The sequence below is a fragment of the Ambystoma mexicanum genome, chromosome 2p, assembly GCF_040938575.1.
Source record: "Ambystoma mexicanum isolate Mex_15411 chromosome 2p, UKY_AmexF1_1, whole genome shotgun sequence".
NCBI classification, from domain to species: domain Eukaryota; kingdom Metazoa; phylum Chordata; class Amphibia; order Caudata; family Ambystomatidae; genus Ambystoma; species Ambystoma mexicanum.
The window spans coordinates 1,473,290,234-1,473,311,641 of NC_090923.1; the positions used below are offsets into that span (position 1 = coordinate 1,473,290,234).

The window sequence follows — 21,408 nt, forward strand, 5'->3', positions numbered from 1 at the left end:
AACCCGACATTGATCGATCCTTTCTTTTTGAAACTGATGCTTCCAACTACTCCATTGGGGCAGTCCTAAAACAAGAATTGGGTGACAAGTTAGAACACCCCATTGACTATCTTTCTCGCACCTTGACTCCCAGTGAAACTCATTACTCTGTTCTGGAAAAGGAATTACTAGCCATCCGTCAAGCCTTCACTGACTGGCGTCATCTCCTCCTGGGAGCCAAACACCCAGTGCAAGTTTGCACGGACCATCGGAATCTTCAAGTTCTACAATCTCTAGAATGTAGAAACAGTCGTCAAGCCCGTTGGGCCTTCTTTTTTGCTCAATACCAGTTTCAAATCCATCATGTCCCTGGAACACACAACATAATAGCCAATGCCTTATCCAGACGTCCTGCTTACGAACCCCTTGAAGATCGGACCTTTCCAAAGATGTTTCCCCACACAATATTTGTTGCCCAAGCACTTACCCTCCTGGAGAATATTCAAATTCAAACTCAATCCTCTGAAACCTGGAAGGAGTTTAATAGAAACAATTGATGGAATCTCAAAACAAAGGACGGATATCTATTCAAGGACAATCGGTTGGTCATTCCCACTCCTGGACTGAGACAAAAGATCACAAGCCTATGTCATGATACCTTTCATTCAGGACACCGTGGCATCACCAACACCCTCCATCTAATACAAAGACAGTTTTGGTGGCCGAAGATGAAGGATGATATCAGGATCCATATCCAGACATGTGCAGTCTGCAATCAGAACAAACATGATAATAAGAAACCAGCAGGTCTCCTGATCCAACCAGCAATACCAACAAGACCCTGGGAAATCATCGCCACAGATTTTATCGTGGAACTACCATCTTCCAGGGGCTACACAACTATCATGGTTACTATTGATTTGTTTACTCATATGGCTCATGTTACACCTTTATACAAACTGCCATCCTCATCTGAACTTGCCGGAATCTTCCTGGAACACATATTCCGGCTTCATGGGCTACCCTCCAAGATCATTTCAGACCGAGGACCCCAGTACATATCTCAGTTCTGGAAGCAATTATGTCGTATACTGGGAGTCCAACGTGCCTTGTCTTCTGGTTATCACCCACAGACCAATGGAGCCACTGAACGTGTAAACCAAACTCTGGAACAATACCTTTGTTGCTTCGCTACCAAGGTCCAAGATGATTGCTCACTCTTAATACCTGTGGCCGAATTCGCTTATAACAATTCGGATCATTCAGCTATCAAAATCAGTCCTTTCTTCTGTATTTGTATTTGTATTTTGTTTATTTATAAAGCGCAGCCAGGTGTAACGCTCACCTGACTCCCACGGAGGCGCTGGTTTAGACTGGGTTGCTGTGGCCTCTTCGAGCGTGATGCTCAGAACTCGGAACACCGACTGAACAGGACCCTCAAATCTTGCTTGTCTGGCCCGTAGGAATATCCTTCTGCAGATGAGAAAGGGGATTAACAGTCTGCAGAATAGTGTGCTTGCTCCCCCCCTTCTCCCCTTCGTTCTTCTCTAACTTCCTCCGAAATCCCCGGTTGAAGCTCACCTTATGGTTTGAAAGGATGAACTCTCCATCCTGCTTCTGGTGCAGGGGTGCGTGTTTGTCCAGTTACTTCACTGGTTTTCAGAATGGCGCTGGCAAAATCCACTTGACTTTTCCGAGCGGAACGCCGTAAGTATGAAGATTACAAAAGTTCAAGTGTTGAGCCTCCTTTTCTGTTGCCTTCCTAACCTGTGATCTGTCCTTTATTTCAGGTGCAGAATGAAGGCAATGCGTTGAGGGATTGAATTGCCGATGGTAAACTCAGGTGAGTTAGCGATGGGGGCGATCCCTCTTAATGTCTTTATATTCCCCCAGTAATGTCTTTTGTCCTTTCCCCATAGGGGCCGGGGTGCGGTACCTGCCAACGAAGCGGCGCGACCCGAAATGAGGAATGGTCCACCAACAGAAGACTGGTAAGTGTTATAGCGGAAAATTAGGCTTTGCTCATATGGTCCTTCTGCTCACCTTTTGTCTCTTCTTCTCACCCCTAGGCGCAGAGATGTGGCGACCGGTGCAGACAGTCGCGGTGGAGCCAGAAGAACTCCCGAGGACAGGTGAGTGAAGCGCGGCCCTGCAGCGAGCAACGCAGTGCTTTTAAATGAAAGTCTTTTCTCAGGAACGCTGGCGTGAAGGTTCCGGATGCAGGTAAGAAGTTTGATAAAATTCTTGGTTTTCACCTTTCTCTTCTCTTCTTTCCTTACAGGTGTTCCAGGATCGAGGTGGGCGTGGCTGGAGACCAGATGCAGGAGCAGACACGGTGAGCGTTCAGCTGCTTGGATGCAGAACAACGCGAAGCGTGAGCTACTATCTGGGCGTGGCTTAAATAGCCCCCAAAGTAGTTCCAGGTAAGTATCCTTCCCTGGCCACGCCCGAGTGGCAAAATAGTCCCAATGAAAAAATAGTCCCTTTCAGGTCTCAGGGAGGCCTGAATCTTGCAGCATGGTCTGCATCAGGTAAGTGCACAAAACACCTTCCTTTATGAGCCTGGCGCCAGGACTGATGTCCAACATGAGCCTGGCGCCAACGGCGCCAGGACAGAGTCCAAAGAGCCCCTATAAGGGGCCGCTGGGCTTTTACCCGGGGGCATGATGCCTGCTCCCGGGGGTGCTGGGCCTGGCCTGGTGCTCCGGGGGTAGGCATCATGACAGCACTCCCCCCCCCCCCCCCCCCAAGGCCCCTCCCAAGGTCGTTCCCTCTGGAGGTTTCGGTTTGTTTGGGAAATTCCGATGGAACCTTTTTACCAGCTGAGGTGCATGTACGTGGTCGCTGGGTTCCCAAGACCTTTCCTGAGGCCCGTACCCTTTCCAATCAATTAGATAGAAAAGTTTTGATTTTGAGATCTTAGAATCCAAAATGTTCTTCACCTCGAATTCAGGCTCCCCATCTATCTGGATTGGTTCTGGTGGCTTTATTAATCTGGTTCCTGGTTGCACTGGTTTCAAAAGTGACACATGAAAAACGGGGTGAATCCGCATGTTAGCTGGTAGATCGAGCTTGACTGCCAGTGGGTTAATTATAGCTTTGATTGAGTAAGGGCCCAAATACCTTGGATTAAAAGTTCGAGGTCCCTTGAGCAATAAGTGTTTGGTAGCCAAGCATACTTGATCCCCTATTTGGTATGGAGGCGCCTCACTCCGATGCAGGTACGCATTCTTTTTGTATTTCCCTTTCGCTTGTTGCAAATGTACAGTTGCATCCTTGAAGGCTTGAGTTATCGTTGAATGCAAATGGTCCACTGCGGGCATTTCAAGGCTCAGAGGTGAGTCCAGGTCTGAAGTACGAGGGTGATGTCCATATAGGGTATACAAGGGGCTTTGTCCAGTTCCAGAGTGTACCGAGTTATTGTATGCATATTCGGCCACCCATAAAATATCCTTCCAATTACCCTCCGATTGGTGCAACATACATCGTAGGTATTGTTCAAGGGTCTGGTTCGTTCTCTCCGACTGACCATCGGTCTGTGGGTGGTGGCTGGTTGAGAGTCTTACGTCGATTTGTGCCAGTTGACAACACTTTCTCCAAAAATGAGAAATAAACTGGCTTCCCCGGTCGGAGACTAGTATGGACGGGAATCCATGCAAACGGATGATATTTTTGAGGAATTCCTTGGCTAGGACAGAAGCTGAAGGTAATCCTTTCAACGGAATAAAATGGGCCATCTTGGAAAATCAATCCACCACAACCAGAATAGTATTGTATCCATTACAAGGGGGCAGGTCCGTGATAAAATCTAGTGACAAGGTGTGCCAAGGTGCTGGTGGAATGTCTGAAGGCTGAAGAAGACCGGCGGGTTTTGTCTTTTGGCCTTTGTTTTGGGCGCAAACTCCACAGGACATCACGAAAGATCTAATATCCTTTCACCAGGAAGGCCACCAGAATTGTCGTTTAATTTTTTCCTCTGTTTTGGCAATGCCAGGATGTCCTTCCATCAGGGTATCATGATGACGGGAAATAACCAGTTCTTGCAATTCCTTTTCTGGCAGAAATAAGCGTCCTTGGAAGTAAGGTAGGCCATCGTTGACCGAAAAGTAAGACCCCCTTTGGATCCAATCCTGCAAGGCTGTAGAGTCCAGGAGTTGTTTTACCCGTGCTTGAATGTCTTCAAGGGTTTGTAAAGAGATTATCCCCAAAATTCTTTGTTCGGGAATTATCGGCACAGGTTCTGAGTTTGTGTCTATTTCTCCCATTCGTATTCGGGATATCGCGTCCGCTTTGCCATTCTTACAGCCGGGGCGGTAAGTGATTACAAAATCGAACTCAGCAAAGAACAAAGCCCATCGGAGCTGACGTGACGATTGAGCCTTGGCAGTTTTTAAATATTGTAAGTTTTGGTGATCAGTGATCACGGTGATGGTATGCCTGGCGCCAAGAAGATAATGCCGCCAAGCCTTAAAGGCGGACTTAATGGCTAATAATTCCTTGTCGGTGATTGCATAATTTACCTCAGGCGGCGAGAACTTTCTGGACCAAAATGCTACGGGGTGCAGTTGGTTGGTTTCAGGGTCTCTCTGAGACAGGACAGCTCCCATGGCTAAGCTGGACGCGTCGGTTTCGACTATATATGGGAGATCGGGACGCGGGTGCTTCAAAATAGGTGCGGACGTGAATTTAGCTTTCAATTCCTGAAAGGCCTGTTCAGCTTCCTCGGTCCATTCGAAGCGTTTATTTTTTCGCAAGAGTGCAGTGATGGGTTGTACCACACATGAAAATTCCGGGATAAATCTGCGATAAAAATTAGCAAAACCAAGCATGCTTTGGACACCTTTCACCGAACTAGGTGATGGCCATTTGAGGATGGCATCCACTTTTCGTGAGTCCATTCGGACCCCTTTAAGTGTCAGGATGAATCCAAGAAACTCAACCTCGTTGGTATGGAAAACTCACTTTCCCAGCTTTGCAAACAGTTTGTGCTGGCGCAATTTCTCAAGGACGGCCCTGACATGCTTTCTGTGATCAGATTCCGAAGAGGAGTACACAAGAATGTCATCGATATATACGACAACACAAACATCGATGAGTTCCCGAAGGACATCGTTCATGAAGAATTGGAAGGCAGCAGGCGCGTTGCACAACCCGAAAGGCATCATCTGGTATTCGAATAATCCATATTTTGTACGGAAGGCCGTTTTCCATTCGTCGCCTTCTTTTACTCGCACCAGATAAGCCCCCCGGAGATCTAACTTGGTGTATACGCAAGCGTCCTTCACCTGGTCAAGGAGTTCAGGGATCAGAGGCAGAGGGTAACGGTTTTTAACAGTTATCTGGTTCAATGCGCGGTAGTCGATACAAGTTCTAAGGTCGCCTTCTTTTTTGGGCACGAAGAACAAAGCCGAGGGTGCCGGAGACTTTGACGGGCGAATGAAACCATTGGCTAGGTATTGATCTAAATATTGTCTCAAATGCAGATTCTCAGGTTCAGTAAGGGCATAAATCCTGCTACAAGGGGGTTGTGCACCGGGCACCAGATCGATTTGGCAATCGTACGATCTGTGGGGAGGTAACGTGTTGGCCTGTTCCTTTTTGGAAGACGTCCTGAAAGTCTTGGTAATCCGGAGATAGTTGCATGGAGACAGAGGTTACAGACGCTAGACTAATCTTCAGATTTTCTGGGTAGCAGGTTTGTGCACAATCCGGGAAGGTTATTCTCTTCGCTCGCCAATCAATTTGAGGATTATGTGTCTCTAACCAAGGGATTCCGAGAATAACCTGAAACTGTGGAGCCTTGATTACATCAAACACAACTGCCTCCCGATGGCCGTCCGGACCTATCAGTGTCACCTCAGCAGTGGAATGTGTTACCGGTCCAGAGGCAATTTCGGTTCCATCGACTGTGGTGATGACATCTTTGCTGGTTTTAGGACGCAGAGGGAGGTTAATCCTAGAGACCAATTCACGATCCACATAATTTCCTATAGCCCCACTATCGATGTATGCCTTTATTGCATGCAACCGCTTAGGCTGTTCCGGATCTACGAGGACCATTGGCACAATGAAATGCGAGGTCTGAGAGTTAGTTTTCAAGCTCGGCAAGTGGACCCCTACGCTTGTCGGGCATGGTCGTTTCCCGAAACAGAGTCTTCATGGTTTTTATCAGCGGCTCCTACCACCTTCTTGGGCGGTTTTGCCGGGCAATCTCGTAGAAAGTGTCCAGAGGACCCACAATAAAGACATAATTGCATCTGCCGTCTTCTTTCACGTTCATTTTGAGTTAAAGGTCCTTTAACCCCTCCGATTTGCATAGGCTCAGAGACATCAGCACCCTTGGGGTTAGCGTGGGTCTTGACCAACACCCGGGTCTCAAACTTGGACCGATCTGCTTTTCTGTTTTGAAGTCTGTGATCCAATTGGACCACTAAGTCTATATATTCTGTGCATTCTTGGGGCGGATTTCCAACTTGGGCCAGGACATCTTTAAGTTCTCCGCGTAGACCTCGATAAAATAACGTGATTCTTTTATCCTCTGGCCACCCAGTTTCCACAATTAGTCTATTAAAGGTTGCAATGTAGGTTAGGAGGTCCTGATTGCCCTGTCGCAGGGATAGGAGTTCGTCATCCAGAGCCTGCCCCTGAGAGTGTCGAGCAAATAACCTTTCCATGCTTGCTTGAAATCCTTGAAAATCACGGAGAATCGTCATCTTGAGTAACCAGTGGAACTGACCAATCGGCAGCACAGCCGCTGAGATATGACAATACAAAGGCTACCTTGGTCTGGTCATTAGGGAAGGCCCCAGGTCTGCATAGGAAGTGCAAACGACACTGATTCATGAATACGGCGAATCGTTTGGGATCCCCAGCAAAGCGTTCGGGTGGGGCCAGCGGCATGTTTTCATGTAGATTAATCTGCACAGGGTTACTGGGAACCACAGGAGCGGGGTTCCCCCCGGAACCGGGTAGAGGAGTGTGTCCAGCTTGACCTTGCAAAAACTGTCTAGCCAGGTCATCAGTTCTTTCCTTCGATACAATCACTTACCTCCTGAGAGCATTAGTCTCTTGACGAGCGGCGTGTACTTCGGCCCGTAATTCCCCCAGTAGTTGGGCCAACTGATCAGTCTCAGAAGTTTCCATAGCGCCTGGGTGGGAATTTGTAGGAAGGCTTCGCGTTCTGTAACGCTCACCTGACTCCCACGGAGGCGCTGGTCTAGTCTGGGTTGCTGTGGCCTCTTCGAGCGTGATGCGCAGAACTCGGAACACCGACTGAACATGACCCTCAAATCTTGCTTGTCTGGCCCGTAGGAATATCCTTCTGCAGATGAGAAAGGGGATTAACAGTCTGCAGAATAGTGTGCTTGCTCCCCCCTTCCCCCCTTCGTTCTTCTCTAACTTCCTCCGAAATCCCCGGTTGAAGCTCACCTTATGGTTTGAAAGGATGAACTCTCCATCCTGCTTCTGGTGCAGGGGCGCGTGTTTGTCCAGTTACTTCACTGGTTTTCAGAATGGCGCTGGCAAAATCCACTTGACTTTTCCAAGCGGAACGCCGTAAGTATGAAGATTACAAAAGTTCAAGTGTTGAGCCTTCTTTTCTGTTGCCTTCCTAACCTGTGATCTGTCCTTTATTTCAGGTGCAGAATGAAGGCGATGCGTTGAGGGATTGAATTGCCGATGGTAAACTCAGGTGAGTTAGCAATGGGGGTGATCCCTCTTAATGTCTTTATATTCCCCCAGTAATGTATTTTGTCCTTTCCCCATAGGGGCCGGGGTGCGGTACCTGCCAACGAAGCGGCACCGACCCGAAATGAGGAATGGTCCACCAACAGAAGACCGGTAAGTGTTATGGCGGAAAATTAGGCTTTCCTCATATGTTCCTTCTGCTCACCTTTTGTCTCTTCTTCTCTCCCCTAGGCGCAGAGATGTGGCGACCGGTGCAGACAGTCGCGGTGGAGCCAGAAGAACTCCCAAGGACAGGTGAGTGAAGCGCGGCCCTGCAGCGAGCAACGCAGTGCTTTTAAATGAAAGTCTTTTCTCAGGAACGCTGGCGTGAAGGTTCCGGATGCAGGTAAGAAGTTTGATAAAATTCTTGGTTTTCACCTTTCTCTTCTCTTCTTTCCTTACAGGTGTTCCAGGATCGAGGCGGGCGTGGCTGGAGACCAGATGCAGGAGCAGACACGGTGAGCGTTCAGCTGCTTGGATGCAGAACAACGTGAAGCGTGAGCTACTGTCTGGGCGTGGCTTAAATAGCCCCCAAAGTAGTTCCAGGTAAGTATCCTTCCCTGGCCACGCCCGAGTGGCAAATAGTCCCAATGAAAAAATAGTCCCTTTCAAGTCTCAGGGAGACCTGAATCTTGCAGCATGGTCTGCATCAGGTAAGTGCACAAAACACCTTCCTTTATGAGCAGGGCGCCTATGGCGCCAGGACTGATGTCCAACATGAGCCTGGCGCCAACGGCGCCAGGACAGAGTCCAAAGAGCCCCTATAAGGGGCCGCTGGGCTTTTACCCGGGGGCATGATGCCTGCTCCCGGGGGTGCTGGGCCTGGCCTGGTGCTCCGGGGGTAGGCATCATGACACCAGGACCAGGGGCATATGGGCGATTAAGTTTGGATCTGGTTACAGTTACATTTGAATGCGGTAAGCAAAGGTTACAATGGTTACAGTTGCAGATAAGTACAGACATTAGTAATACAGATACATACATACATGTTGCAGTTTTCATGTGGCAGGCAATGGAGGCTGCCGATAAAATATAGTATAAAATAAATTATTTACAGTACGTACAGTAGGCAGTCAGTAATTCAAGGATCTGGGAAGTTTAGGCTCTCATTGTGTCCAAGTCGTGAAGCCAACGCTTCGTGTTGCATTTCAATAGGTTAAAGGAAGGTTCAGACCTAAGGAGCGCGGGGAGTGTGTAGTCAAGGATTTCATCCTTCAGTTCTACCCTCTGTTCTCCCACACCCTACCCCAGTTCCTGTGGTAGATTCCTGGATTGAAACCCTTATTATGTACACAAAGAAGCAAAGGAACACTTAGAAAAGGCCCGAAGAGACGTTAAACATTATGCTGACTCCAAAAGACCTGGACCTTTCTACTCAGTAGGCGATAAAGTCTGGTTATCCTCAAAGCTCCTTCCTCGACATCTGCGCCCAAATAAATTGGCTCCCAGGTATTACGGGGCCTTTTCTATACAAGAAATCGTCAATCCAGTGGCCTTTCGACTCCAACTACCAGAATCATGGAAAAGGATCCATCCAGTGTTCCACACCTCACTGTTAAAACCGTATCTTCCGTCATCTCGAACAGCTCCAAAATCTACCCGTGATTGTCAATGACCAAGTCGAATACAAGGTTTTCAGAATCTGTGACTCTAGGTACCGACGTGGTCAACTACAGTATTTGGTCGAATGGAAAGGATACCCTCCCAGTGAGCGCACCTGGGAACCCATGTCAAACATGAATGCCCCCAGGCTGGTTCGAAGATACCATCTTATCCATCCGAGCAAGCCCGGAGGAGCTGGGCTTCAGAGGAGGCATACTGTCATGAACCGTCGTCTGCATCCCTTCTGGACTTCCTGGTCCCTGACCCATAGGGGATTGAATACAGTGATCCTTCCAACATGGCCGCTTGAAACGGAATGCTGCTGGCCAGTCTCTACGCTCCACGCTGTATGCTCTACCAAACAGACACGCCCCCGCGGCTCTGCGCGTCTCAACGCTACCGCTTGCTGTAGTCGGACATGTGTTGCCGGAGTTCGCTCGGGGCTCTCTTCTGATTCCTGGTTCCCAGTTCCTTGAATCCCCCTTCCTTCCAACCATTCCTCTACCTTACCTCTGATCTTCCTGGATTTTCTTCCGCGCTCGGGTCACGGCGTTCCGTGCCTCCGAGTGCGAACATCATTCCTTCCTGGTATCCACCCTGGACTTCTGAACGTTCCCGGAAGTTGGATAGCGAACCTCACGGTGGAATCCGAGGACCAGCGCTCGGGTTTGTACAAATCCCGGACCGTGAGACAGAAGACATCACAGAAGGTCGCAAGCAAACAACAAAAGCAGGTGAGAAGGGGAGAGACTTGTGACAACAAGTGAGGATTTCTTTTAAATAGTAGCTAATAATAATATGATGGCATACACTAACTATGCACTGTATCACTTAGAAGGATTCCAGAAAAGAATCAGTGGGGTTAAATGATTTTCCCAGGATCATACCCTTTGGTTAGGGGTAAAAACAGAATGTGGGCAATTTTAGCAGTTGTCCACATATCTTTCCAGGTTTAATTGATATAAATATTTCTTAAGGCTTTGTTTAAAGAAATGCCTTGAAAATAACGCACACAACATCATACACTAGCATATTGTAACAAACTAACCTTACACTATACAAATTGTCATGGAATTATGTTGAGAAATAAAAGTATGGCTTTAGTTGTATTTTATCCATACTGCATGGAAGGTCACAACAGCCAAAGTAATGTGAGACAAAACAAATCTCACTTTGATTTTAAAAACAGTCTTATTTCATACACAGAATGCTCCATTTCCCATCACCCCATTCACATTTATTAAGGGACAAATGTCCCTGCTAATAGTCCCTCCTCCCTCCATCACAGCCTAATTGCTCCCATTGCAATGATCTGTTGACACAGCAACGTGTTAAGCTGCTGCACCCAGGGAGAGCAATTCTGCTGCCCTGGGTTATCACACAGAAGTGTGAGCTCAGAGCAGAAAAGGCTTTCTTCAGACAGGGAAAAGGAAAGTCATGACTTTTTGCGTCCCGGAGAGGGTGCCTGGAAAACACGGGACAAAACCCCCAAAACAGGTAATCCAGCAAAATGCGGGACGGTTGGCCACCCTATCTCCAGCTCACCTCACTTTATGCATGTACACGTAACACATCTACCCTTACATGCACACATGTTATGTCGTGGAGGGCCACGTCCCGGTGCGGCCCCACTAATGCACAAATGAGACGCTGTAGCACTGTTAGTGTCTCAGGCTCTGACACTCACGATAACCCTTGGGGCGCGGACTGCCCCTTTTATTGTCTTAATGTGATGACGTGTTCCACCATCACTTTCTTAAAGGGGCATAAACCACACTCCTCCTTTTTCATAACCAAATAAACAACACATGATATACTTAACTCCACAACGGGTTGACATACCAACAATGATGGACCTCACTCTGGCCCTGCTCCTTGGGCCCCCCCTACACCTTCAACTGAAGCTAGAAACCTTGGAGTCCGCTTTGACTCCTCTCTATCCTTCCTCCCTTACACTCTGGACATTGCCAAGAATTCCAACTATCAGCTATTCCTTCTCAAAGGAATTCTACCCTTTCTCACTTTCCCTCCAGAGGCTTAATTTGACTCAAGCCCTGTTTCTCTCAAGACTTGACTACTGTAACAGCCATCTCCTGAATCTGCCTTCTTCCACTCTACGATCCCTTCAGCTTATCCAGAAGAGGGCATCAAGACTTATCCTTGGCCTTAAACCCAGGGACAGCATCTCTCCTGCACTAAAAGTCTTCACTGGCTCCTGGTTGCTGCAGGAATTACATTTGAATCCCTCTGCATCATCCACAAGGCTGTCTGGGCCAGAGGACCACGCTATCTCCAATCTTATCTCACTAAATACTCTCCCTCTAGACCACTTCGCTCCTCTGGCACCAACTCCTTGTGTGTAAAGCGTTTTTCTAAACAGAGTTGGCAGGGGGTCGCTCTCTTTCCTCTGCGGGCTCCCTCCTTTGTAATAGCCTCCCTCTCTCCCTGCGCCTTGAGCAGGATCTTCTTAAATTTTCCAGAAGCTCCTTAAGACTTTCCTCTTTTCCTCCTTCCCTCCTTCTCTCCTCTGCTAATCTCACAGGTGCTGTATTGGTGTCATTGGCCCTTATGCATCTTCAGGGCCTTGACGTCCCACACCAATTCTCCTCAGCTCCTGTCTTCCACAGCACTTTGCATCTGCACACCCTCCGCTCAGGAGACTTGCACTTACCCCTCCTGCGTCCCAGGCCGTGTAGCACTCGATCATTCCCAGCACTTCGTTCATGTGCCACCTGCGAGCTCGGACTTCCCATCATGTACCCCCTCTTCCTTCTTCCTTTCTGAACTTGCATGTTCTGAATACTCACAAGGCATAGTAGGTTTGTCCCTCCCCCTCTTCTCCCTCTGCTCTTAATATTGTGTTATAATTGTATTTCCCACCCTCCCGCCCTGCCTCATATGGCACGGTACCCCTGAAGTTTTAGAGGAATTTCTTCTCTGGCTCAATGCATGCAACTCTAATATACAGTTTACGATGTCATGGAGTCAAGTGAAATTTAACTTCCTTGACCTATCCATTTGGATTGATGAAGGATCACTGAAATGTACCGTTTTCAAGAAAACCACTGATCGTAATACATTGCTCCATTATTCAAGTCATCATCCTACCACTTTACGCAATAACTTACCATATGGACAATATTTATGCATACGACGCAACTGCACAGATACCCAGGATTATCAGGAACAAGCATTCAGACTCGATGATAGACTCAAGGCTAGAGGCTATCCTAAACATATAATTAGGAATGCACACAAGAGAGCAAGATGTACCCCACGGGAGACCCTCCTAGTACCTAAAATAAGGAAACAGCCAGAAAACAGTCTCATCTGTGTACACACATACAATAGACAGACTACCAAGATTAAGGCCACGATTAAGAAATTCTGGCCTCTTGTTCAAACAGTGCTACCTGATGAACCTACTCCACTGATGGCACTGAAAAGATCAAAAAATCAGAAAGAACACTTGACTTGAGCTGTTTTCAGCAGTCCGAGTGGGAGGAATACCCTATGGAATATGAGAACTATCCAGGGGCATTTCCCATGTGGCACCTGTAGTGTATGCAGGTACACCAAAAAATGCAGAGTTCTGAGACCAAAAAGAAAAACTGGATGTTTAAACATTTTTCAAATTGTAAAACACCCAATGTTTTATACTGTATTCAGTGCCCTTGTGGAAAAAGGTATGTCGGACAGACCAGCAGACCAGTCCACAAATGAATTATTATAGAACACAGGTCAAAAATCAGGTGCAAAACATTAACAGCACCAATGGTTGCACACTATGTCAGGAAGCAACACACACACGATGATATCTTCTGGTCTGAGGTGATCACTAACACTTCTAATATACGTGGCACACTGGACCACAAGGAGGGCTGGTGGATTCACCATTTGAACACGGAGAAGGACGGCCTAAATGAAATATATCTAGTGTTATGAATATACCATCTAGTGGCTTTTCTACCACTATGGGCCTCATTACACGGTAGGCGGTAAACCATGGCGCTATTAGCGCCATGGTTCATGCCGGTAATTTACCGGTACCGCCTTGGAGGAAAGGGGAATTACCGCCCTATTCCAAAGTTGGGAAGGCGGTAATTCCTCCTTCCTCCATTGCCCTTCCCCATTCCCATTTTTGCCCCATAGGGCATAATGGGAATGGGGAAGGCGCTAATTACGGTACCGCAAATTGCGGCACCGTAATTAGCTCCCTGGTCCCTTTGCGGGTTGAATTTTTAACGCCTGCAAAAAGCAGGCGTTAAATTCCCCAACCCGCAAAGGGACCTCGTAGTAAGGCGGTAAGAATTTACCGGTACCGGTAAAATACTGGTACCGGTAAACCCTTACCGCCTACCGTGTAATGAGGCCCTATCTCCTGTATATATCCTTCCCTCCTCCTCTTTGGGCAAAATTTTGCATGCTCACTGCATTTTTCCATTTGTCTGCATTGGTTTACATTGTTCCCATCCACTAGGCCACAATTACGGTCTAGTCTACCACTTTGCAGGGGGTTAGATTTTATCTCTGTTAGTGGTTAGTATGACAACTGGATTTAGTTATTTATTCCAGCTTGCGTTTGAGAACAGATTTGCCAGTTTGTCATTCATTACTACGTCTTCCCATTTGCTATTTCAGCATGACATTCTGGCAGGTTATCGCTGTTTTCACAGTGCTTCAAATATGGGTCTGCGCTTCTCTCACAACATGAGATTCACCTGGCTACACGGTTTACAAAATCTTATAATTTTTTTGTATTTATCACGATCTGAAGTATAGGATGTATGCTTCCGTGCCCGGATCAGTCCCCTTTCTATTTTTATCACATACACCTTGCTGGAGACTCTCTTTCTTTTTCCATCCGCGGCTTACTTGCTGTGACAGTCACCCCGCGGACAGTGGTTCTGCTAGGTGTTTGGGCGGCGCCACAACGCACAATTTGACGTTCCACCTTTTAGCAACACGACCATGGTGCTATAGCAACGCTCGCTATCCTCGGGTTTTCTATTACCAACACGCCAGCTGGGGACGCGTTCACGGCATTTTCACTGGCCCGCGAGGCACCGCTGCTTTTCCGTCTTCACGTGTAGTATACGGAGGAAACAACACTTATTTGGCTTTCAAGATGTAAGTGCCTTCCCGCATTTTGACCTTTATTTTATCTTCAATAGCGTAGCAGGCACGCACACCATATATGTCGTTTTAACGTATCAACGTGACTTTATTTCAAATCATGATCCCGTGGCTGTTGTAGCACTGGTTTCCGATTGATTTATTTATTAATTTTGTCTGCATCCACTCTATTTCTGTCAAATCGTGCATTATCAATGATGCCCCCGTTAGTACCTTCTCCATTTCTTCCCATGGTTTCTGCTTTTCTTTTACGTGTTCCTACTCCTGGCAATATTTGTTATTCGCTTTTTCTTTGGCTTTGCAAGCACCCTTTTTCTTGGCTGTTGAGGTACATCTGAGCCCAGAGGACATTGCTCTACGATCTGCAACAAGCATGATTTCATTATATCATGCCCCATAAACATCTTTGAATCCCCCCTTTCTCTAACGTGGACAAAGGGGGCCCCGTTGGGCTAGGACAGAGGGCAGTTTACACAATATCCTACTGCTGGACTTTTTTGACAACTATCCAGTTTTTTGGACTTATCCACCTAGTCCCAATCAGGTGCGGGTGAACTGTATTTCTTTACATTACTCATTTGTATCACTCACTCTCCTGGTGGGCGCAGGGCTCTTCATTAATCATTTTTAATTTTGTTCGTACAATCTTTTCAGCATTTTTAGTTCCTAGTTCACATAAAAAGACTGTATAATCTCTTACACTTCATGCAAACTCAGGCCTTCCTATCTATGGCTTACTGTTGTTTTGAAGCCTATCTGGCTCTTTTATATGGTCACTTTTAGCTCGATGTATTTATCTTAAGGAATTTTGAAGTCAGACTTACAGTCTGTTTGAACGAAAAACTTTTCCCATTCCTCTTTTTAATCTTTTGAAATTGTTATTTGTTTTGTATTTTATTGTAGTTGGAGTCGCTTACCTTTGGGTGTCTTTTGAAACCTTTTGTAAAGCTGCAGACCGGCTCCTTTATGTGCAAAGGTTAGTTTTTTGTTTGCTCACAGATTCTGCTCTAGTTTCTCGTTTTGTGCAGGGGTAGCCCTTTGAATGCTCTTTTGGGATCTCCTTTGAAATTGCAATTATTTTCATCAGGTTTTTGTACACTATCTAGTGGTGTTTTAATTTAGGTACATACATACTCATTAGCGGTTTATGTTTATATGCAGGGTCCTCGAAAAGAAATTTTTTTTGGGTCCTGAAGAAGGCTTTGGTCATCAAAATCTTAGACACCAGCCGAAATGTCAATCCATCTAATGAAGAAGTCGCCCAATATTCATATTGGTGGTCTAATACATGTATATAATAATATGATACTGTATTAGGATTTGTTATACTTCTTATATTGCCTGTAGTATAGGTCCTATTGACGTAGACCCGCAGTTAGATTTACATGTATGTTGGGCTGGCAAACGGTGGTCTTCAGTCCCACTCTTTGGTACAGTTTCAACTCTCTTAGAGTTCTTTAATTATGCAATCCATGTGATGAACTTATGATATTTCACAATCATTTCATGTTGGTGGGTGTACATGACTGTGTTCTTTTGTTCGTTTGATTTATTTTTGAACACGTATGTTATGTTTATTTTCCTCCACCGCCCCCTTTTCTTTGTGTGTACATTCTGGTTTTCAGTATTTAAAACTGATTTCATGTATCAATGTACGTATAATGATTAATCATTGATAACATGTCTATGTATGCAAAAATATTCGGATTAAATGCGAATATTGTTGTTTTAGAAAAAATTGCAATAGCAAAGACTGATTATTGATTTATTATTATTTTGTGTCAGCTATTTAATGGTTCAGACAATTGATATATCTCTGAAAAGTTTGTTATATAACCCAATTTAAATGTAGGTCTACAGTCTGTCCTGTTCTCTTTTGAAGGTAGAGGATGGGGCAATTGTCCACCTCAACCTTTTTTATTTCTTGTTTTGACTTTGAAGCATCTTTTTTGTAAGTTGCAGCTAGATGTTGGGAACTTCTCCTTGGTACATGAGTGGGCGCTTTGAAACAGTATATTCTTATTGTATAAGCGCTTAACAAGCAAACAATAAATAAATAAATGTGAACTGGTATATTGTTCTGGCCATGGGAGACCTACTTCAAAGTCCTGCAAGTAGCCTGACTGCCGGCAGCACTCCCGCATGGGGTAACGCATTTCTGCCTCATCAGCCGGACCTGGCACACCCATCAAGGCGCCTCCTCCTTGATCTGCTGGGCCATCCTCCTCTCTCGCTCGTCAGGGATTCTCCCTGATCCGACTCCTCACTGCCCATTCTTGGCCATTCGGCGGTGCCTTTGATTTCACCTCCCTGTTCACACTCAGCAAAGAAGACCTCGTTAACTTCCAAAAGAAACGCGGCTTTCTCGTGAACGTGGTTTGGCCACCCGAAACAGTAATCATGGACCCTTTTGCTTCTACAATGTTGAATGGGTGCGGTTCATGTGGGAGGGATAGTTTGCCTATAGTGTGTCTGGAATGGATCAAAATCTCATCCACCAGTTACAGAGGTTTGTCTTGCAGCCTTCTCCTTTCGTTCTCCCTCTCATTCGCCTTCTTCCTCCTACTGAATACTTCATCGTCGTCGATCACCCCGGGCTGTGAGGCATGTGGTCTGATATCAACCCTCTTGGACACCGTTGGAACATTGCTTCTGCTGGCAGCATGCCGGTTGAGCAATGGCGGTGGTGCAGTAATCCGACAGGAATTGGTACACTGCTTTTTTTTCACATTTGCCTTGCCCATGCTCAATCTGAAACACCTTGTTGAGCGTGCGCATCAACCTTTCAGCTTCCCCGTTCGCACTTGGCTGACAGGTGTCACCTTCCATTGTCGCACCCTGTGAGGGTGTAGGTACGCTGATAATCCCCCCACTTTGAAATGGCATTGTTGGTGCAGAGTTCAGTAGGGAGCATGTGGGTCGAAAAGATTTTCTCCAGCGTAGGGATCACGTCTTCCGGGAATGTGGACTCCACAAACTCCACTTCAGGATAGCGCAACCATTGATCCATGAGTACTAAGAAGTGTGTGTCGCCGCAGGTAGACCCAAAGTCCATGCGCACCACCTCCCACGTCAGGCAGCTCCGGTCCATGGTCTAAATGCGTGGCTCCTTCTGGTGGGGCATCGCTGCTTGGCATTATATGCAACTGCAAATAAACTCCTCTACTTTCTCTTAAGTCCTGGAAACCAGACCTTTAGGCGGAGACGCGCCTTGGTTTTGGCTACCGTTGGTGACCTTTATGGGCTAGCTCCAGCACACATGGTATTAAGCTCGCCGGGAGCACCATCTTCAACCCTCTTAGGACCAAACCGTCCTCCATGAATGTGAGTTCATCTTGTATGCGCCACATCTGATTGAGTGCGTAACGGGCCTCACATATGCATCAGTCTAGTTTCTCGAGCACCCTTTCCACTTGCCATTGTTTCTGGCAGTCTGCAATATGCAAAAAAATTTGTCTCCTGGCGATGGTTCTTTGATGTCTTCTATGGACATGGAGACGGGTGTCGCTGCTGTCGCGAGGCTGTGTAGAAACTCTTCTGTCTCCCCCTTTTCCAATCTCTTCATGCTGCCCCGAAAAAATGTAGGGTGTCGAGATAAATAATCAGCTGCATTGGCATTCCCTGGCCGCAACACCAATTCAATATCATACTCTTGGAGAGCGAGCATCCATTTCTGGATGCAAGCCAGTGGTTTGAAGGAGGATCCGGCCATTATTGAGATCAGGGCTTATGATCCGTGACGACTGTCATGGTCTTACCGAATACGTACAGATGGAAATGCTTGCAGCCCCATAGCACGGCCAGGGCCACTCTCTCTATCTGCGAGTACCTTTGTTCTGTCGCAGACAGGGCTGTGCTCGCTGTCATGGCCACTAACCAAGGGCCCTTATTTCCTCCTTCCAAAGGGTCCAAATTTACCCTGCCCTGATTCCTTTGGCACCAGGCACATAAGAAAGTGTGCTCTGCACACTTGGGGTCCAAGGCACGTGTATCCAGGCCGAGCGTGGCCATTAGAAAGCATTGGAAGGCACGTGCAATCATCTATGGGAGTGTCGAGGTGGGGCCACAAGGCGGAGCCAAAGGGGAGTGGCTATGGCTAGACTATTTAGGCCGGCCCCACTCGCATGTTGAGGCTTCGCGTTAATCTGCTGTATGCAGCGTAATGCTTACCACCATCTGAAGCTCTTACCTGTCTCCAGCTCTGCATCTTCTGATTCCAGCTTCACATCTTCGGCGCGCACCTACCTGATTCCAGCTGTACATCTTCAACTTGCACCTTACCTGGATCCAGCTATACCATTGCCCGGAGAGCATCCAATCTCGATCCGGCATTCCACAGCGCGCACCTTACCTGAAGCCAGCCATACCACCGCTTGAAGTACTACGAGTTTAACGCTAGTGTCTTCAGTGCGCACCTTACCTGTCTCCTCGAATCCATCTTCTGTTGGGCGCCTCTTCCTCACCTGTCGGAGTCTTCATTCACGCAGAAGTCTTCTTCTTGTCAGCCATCCTCGCGGGCCATCCTCGCGGCTCTTCCATCTCGCATCCGCGAACAGCTTCCCGGATAGCCGTTCTCCATCTTCTGACGCGAGGCCATCCCTGCAAGAAATAAAGACAGCACAAGGTTAGAAACCATATGAACATTTGAAGCTTGGCCGCGCAACACCTATGCTTTGCTTTTCATTTAGAAACACTACTTATCTTCTAGTGGGGTCTGCTCCATTCCTTTTTGACACTGCGTGGGTACACTGTCGTACTTAAGAATACGGACAATAATCATTGGGAAAGACTTTACAGAAGCATACGGACAATAATCATTGTTATCAACACTCGCCTCCCACAAGGATTGGTTGCAGCCGATCTGGGCCATTAAGCATACGGACCAGTGAAGCAACTGGGTCTGTCTATAGCGCTCCTGCTGAAGAGAAGCAGGACGGAGAGCTCACCTTTGCAAAATAACAGGTGTGAGCCTATGGGAAAACGCTTGCGCATCTCATTCTGGCACGAGGGGTTTGAGAGGGATCGCAATTCAGTCACAGCATTCTCACTGCCTCTTACTTTCCCCCAAGGGCATTGCCAGCAACCTGATCAGACCAAATCGCCGCAGCTGGGGGTAAAGCAAGATCCAGGGAAGACAAATCCAGGGAGGGTTCCACTATGTTCAAGGGTGGTGCATCTCCACGCACAGTTCTTCTTGGTTAGTGTTCGGATGGACTCGGACAGGGTGGCCAGGATCTTTATGATCCTGCTGCAATATGTAACCATCCCAAGAAAACTGCATATCTCGGACACGTTGTTGGGGACCCTTGCCTCCTGGATGTCTCTCACTTTTGCTGGGTCAGGAGAGATGCCTCCCTCCTGGAAGACAAAGCCGAAAAACTCTTATTTTCTTCTGTAGGAAAGAGTACTTGTGCTTGTACAGCCTCAACCACAGTTGCCGGATCCGCTTGAGGATGTTCCTTAGTCTGTCCAGGTGCTCCTGTTCAGATGTGGCAAACACCCGGATATCATCGCTGATGTTGATAGCGCCGCTAATCACTGCCAAGACCCCTGTGTTGGTTTTGGAAAACATCAGCGGCCGACAATATCCCGAAGTTCAGGCGCTTGTCTGGCGTATTCACAGGTACAGGGAAGTTGATTGCGGGATATAGGTGTCATGATCTCAGCTTCCAAAAGATCAGGACTTGCCCGACTCCCTTGGAAGCAGACCCATAACCCCGGTTCCGAGTGCCAGCCAGTCCCAATTGGGACCTTTTGGACCCTGTCCTGGCGCCAGTGGCACCAGGCTCATAAAGATGCCCAGTCCCAGCGCTGGAAGCGCCGGGCTCATAATGCTTGGGTGGACTTACCTGCAGCAGACCATGCTGCTTACTTACCTGCCAGTTGAACCCCGGATCCTCTTCTGTTTGGTACTACTTTTCCTGTTGGGTGGGGCAGGAGCCACTCCCTAGGTTCAGAACACTGGAACTCTTCTGGAAAGCAGGAACTCTTTTCTTACCTAGGCGTGGCTGTGGAAGGAGACACCTAAGCACTACATGAGGCTATTTAAACCACACCCGATGGATGAATCTTGCTTTGTGTTATTCTGCATTCTCTGCAGCAGAACGCTCATCGTGTCTTCTGCTTCTGATCCTGGGCCTAAGGAAACAAAGGCTTACTATCCTGGAATCCAGTCTTCAGCAGCACCTGTAAAGACAAAGAAAGAACAGGTTAGCACTACGGTCTTCAGTGGCAGCGCATCTCTTACCTGGTCCATCGGCTGTCACCAACGCCTCGCGCTGCATTCCGGCATCTGAAAGACAAAAGCTTACCAGCTCTTCGCACGCTCCGGAGGCCTTCGGCGCTGCATCCCGCATCTGAAAGACAAAAGAAGGTGCGTTTAAAGACATTGGGCAACTTTATTACTCACGTGCCATTACTCCTTCCCACGCCGAATCCAGTGGGTATTCCAGCACCCTTCAGCTTCTCTAAAGCTCCGAACTTGTACCTGCAAGATAAAAGGGACAGTTAGTGCGCATCGTGAAGCAGGCTACAAGCGCTTACCTACGTGCTTCCAGGCGCTTCTATTCCTCACGCAGGATCGATCCTCAACTCTCATCAGCCCGCCATCCGCCATCGCCGGAACTCTGCAAAACAAGAGATATCATTACAAAAGACTTTTAAGACATTTGAAGCGCCCAGAACTTACCGTTCGTGCAGTTAACGACGGACAGCAGTCCTCTGAGGTCAAGAGGCCTGCACCCTTATCCAGTGAAGGAACTGGTTACGGCACCCTGCCCCGAGGCAGATGGAGAGCTCGGCGTTCACTTACCTAAGACATCTTACTCTTCGAGTCAGACATACAGTGCACAGAGGTCCAGCCCAAAGAGCCAACCGTGTGTTACACATCACCTTTGAAGATACGGCATTCACCCAGTCAAGACCGGTGCCTCTGCGGGAATCAGGTGAGCGTTACAGAACACAAAG

The 21,408-nt window shown here is 47.5% G+C and overlaps 1 protein-coding gene across 4 annotated transcripts in view; it reads left to right on the forward strand.

Moving 5' to 3' along the window:
* LOC138567641 (zinc finger protein 182-like) overlaps positions 1-21,408 on the forward strand; it is a 218,580-nt gene that overhangs the window by 25,696 nt on the left and 171,476 nt on the right. For 2 of the 4 annotated variants that reach the window (XM_069646101.1, XM_069646103.1), the window contains exon 2: positions 15,346-15,418. The exons of the other annotated variants lie outside the window; for them this stretch is intronic. The gene's annotated coding sequence lies outside the window, so the exon portion shown is untranslated. The remainder of the gene's footprint in view (positions 1-15,345; positions 15,419-21,408) is intronic. 4 annotated transcript variants of the gene reach the window in all.